This window comes from Hoplias malabaricus, chromosome 2, assembly GCF_029633855.1.
Source record: "Hoplias malabaricus isolate fHopMal1 chromosome 2, fHopMal1.hap1, whole genome shotgun sequence".
In the NCBI taxonomy this organism is placed as follows: domain Eukaryota; kingdom Metazoa; phylum Chordata; class Actinopteri; order Characiformes; family Erythrinidae; genus Hoplias; species Hoplias malabaricus.
In genome coordinates, this window is record NC_089801.1 from 36,170,533 (window position 1) to 36,174,033 (window position 3,501).

Consider the following 3,501-nt stretch of genomic DNA (forward strand, 5'->3'; position numbering starts at 1 on the left):
TTACAGAGGCATCTGTGTGGACAGTAACCTGGGGAAGCTGATGTGTAGCGTCTTAAATTCCAGACTTTTAAACTTCCTTATGAAGCACATTGTCATGAGTAAAAGTCAAACTGGATTTTTACCAAATCACTGCACCGCTGATCACATTTACACCCTACACACACTGATTGATAAATACGTTATCCAAAATAAAAACTACATTTTTGCATGTTTTATTGATTTCAAAAAGGCATTTGATTCAGTTTGGCTCCAAGAATGTTTAATGACCTTACAGATCAGGAATGGGCAATTTTTTATCTGAAGGGCCACACTGGGATTTAACAATCAACAGACGGACAGAGACGTGGGTGATTAATTAATTGAATCCTTTATTTATTTAATTCAATCATTTAATTATGTGAATGTTTATGCGTGAATGATTTCTTAATGTATTTCTATTTATCTTTGTTTCTGTTGGTGTATCGCAGTCTAAACAAAACCAACAGAGTTTAAAGCAGCACTTTCAACAGAAGTTACCGGTTTATGTGTGACGTCAGTCGAGTGTTTAGATCACACCGGGGTGATCAGTGACTCCAGAGGAGTAGCAGCACTCAACCTAGTGACAAAGGTGACGAACTAATAACTGTAGACAGACTCGGCTTTAACAGGGGTCAGTAGTGTTTAACGCGCGCCATCTAGTGGACTCAGTTAAATGCAGGATACTGCAGGAAAAATATTAAATTTATGTTTTGCGAAAATGTTGTAAATACTCAGAGGGCAGGATAAAGCAGCCTAATGGAGCAGTACTGTCAGATCTCAGGGAAATAAACACATTTAGATTAGTGTCGCTAGTCGAGTGAAGGAGACACGAGGAACGAAGACGTACGCTGAAGAGGACATTCAACGACACAGTATAGAACGCCATTGGGCTCTAAACGTGTGAACACATATGGAACGCCAAGAGGGTCAAAAAACGGCAAAAAAGACGTGTTTACTTTATAAAACGCCGAAAAATACGGCGTTTCTCCCGGCGTAGCGACGTTAATTACGCCGTGAAAGTATAAATACCGCCGTCTTTTACGCCGTTAAAATACCAGGGTTCAAAACGGCGTTTTTTACGCCGTTCTAAAGCCAAACCGACGGCGTTAAAAGCGGCGTTTTAAAATAAGATAATGAGCTCCACCTGCCGGCCATGAAAGCCAATCCATTTGAACTCCAATTGTCCAATCACTGACTGAGAAGATCAGACCAACTCAGTTCACTACAGAACTCAGTCATTCTGGATGGAGTTTATTATTCCAAATGTTAAAATATACATTTTAAAGATTTATCTCTCTTATTATTAACATTTTAGTAACATTTTAGTATTTTGGACAAAAAAATAAATATATATATATATTTATATATATATATATATAATCAAGCACATATTAAAAAAGCGTGAAATGAGAATTCAGATATGAAATATACTGTAGATACATTAGCTACAGTAGATGATATGATGCAAAGCATTATACTGATGTACTAAGTATTCAGTTTGCAAAATATTGTGATTTGTGGTTATATGCAACAGAAATGTTGTCTTTTGAACAGCAGATGTCAGCAAAAATGTCAGCGTGTCTGTAGTCACCTGGTTGGACGCATTTTAATTGGCCAGTGAAGCTAGTTAGCAAGTTTCACATTTAGCTTAACAAGAAAATGGCTAGACAAAACTTTATTTTGCGTTGTAGGCGGACTCTGAATGACTGCACTCGGGTCCTTTTAAATGACAATCCTGGACGTGATGTACTTCAGTCAACGTTAATTAGGTATAGTTCAATCCCCATGCAGTTAAACTTTACTTTCCTAGAGTTTGTATTATGCTTGTATTGTGCAATGATCTGTAGAGGTGGTACATTATTATGTACAGATGTAGCTACGTTATTAAAGAAATTCCTAAAATGCAGGACACCATGCTAAAGAAAAGCAATTTCACCTGGTATGACTGCTGACCCAACACAACACATCCTATTTAAGACAATTATTAGCTACGAGCTAGTAGTGGGACACGGTATTTCGGTGTTAGATGTGGGTTGGAATTGAAACATGCAGAAGGTAGATCTGTTCCCACATATTGGTCAACATGTATTACAATTTTGTTTATTTTTTATAGAATGGAAACCATGAAAAGGAGCCTGGCCTGGGCCAGGGAGAGACTGGTAAGCATTCCTGCAGCAGATCGTCTAATTAACGACATCACTGAATACTGCCAGGTGGTTCGGGAAAGCATTCAGCACCCACACCAAGGTACTGTTTAAACATTCTCATGAATAGCCATAATATTGTGCTCAGATGAATTAGTTTATTTGATAAGTGAGTGGAGTTTGTCTTCGTGTGTGAATTTGTGACCCTCCAATGAATAACCCAGATGCATGTATTATTGGTGCTAGATGTTTTATACATTAATTTTCCAAAATCTCATGCAATGTCACAATACGTAGTCACATTTATATTAGGACTGAATTACGGCTGACATGTCCACCACTGCAAAGGAAAACTGAAACATTTGTAAAGTCTCCTAGCTCCTCAGTAGAATGATCATGAACACTTTTCACATGAAATTAAAGAAAAAACTTTCATGCAAGCCCAAATATACAAGATGACAAAAAAAAACATAATATTGTTACCTCCAATTCATTTGTTAACAGAATAGATTCAAATTTAGGACAATGAGACATGATAACAGGGCTGTAGCTCATTAATAAGGGGAAACTTTGCATTTTAAATGTGTAATACCACAACCAAACTTTCCTTCTCATGGAGCAAAATGTTTATTTTCACAACTGTACAAGATAATTTTTTTCACTAATATCCTTATCACTCTGTAATATGTTTGTCATAGGTTTTATGTTTTATAGTACAATTTATATGTACAGATAACGACATGCTGAAATATCTGACATGCCCTTTTTTATGTTTACAGTATTGAAGTTTTTTCGTTAATTTAATACTGTTCATAATCTTAGTGCTGTCTAGTCACCATGTTGCTTGTGCCCTTGCTAAAACAATTTTTGTAACATGTTTGGCAAATATAAATTATTCTAATTATGTTTGTGTTATTTTAATGTGGTGTACTCTATGGGGAACAGGGCATCATTTGAACCTGGAAATTAATTTGTGCTATTGTTGCAGCCAGTTCATGTTACCAGGCACCACTGGTTTCTAGTGGCACTAGGGGTCGTCCACGTTACTCCATCACCAGAGACCAGCTGTCATTTCTCAGGTCGTGTGGTTTTACAATGCCACAGAAGGCTGATATTCTGCATGTGTCTTTGAGTACAGTAAAACGCTGTGTGAGGTGTGTAAATATATTTAACTCCTATAATGTCATTGTTGATGTAATGAAGTGAATTGTATATTTAATATGTGCATTATTTTGCCCAATGTTAATTTTGAGAAATACCTGCAGTTTTGTAACTAACTCCAGAGGTGAATATTGATTTATAACTTTTGACCATAAGATCTACACTGACAAAATCCTAC

General features: G+C 36.5%; 1 long non-coding RNA gene across 1 annotated transcript; it reads left to right on the forward strand.

Annotated features, from left to right (window-relative positions):
• The first annotated feature begins 1,678 nt into the window (after positions 1–1,678).
• Positions 1,679–3,283, forward strand: LOC136682922 (uncharacterized). The gene is made up of 3 exons (XR_010798712.1): positions 1,679–1,787; positions 2,132–2,265; positions 3,151–3,283. It is a non-coding gene; the product is annotated as an uncharacterized lncRNA (long non-coding RNA).
• Positions 3,284–3,501: the final 218 nt, after the last annotated feature.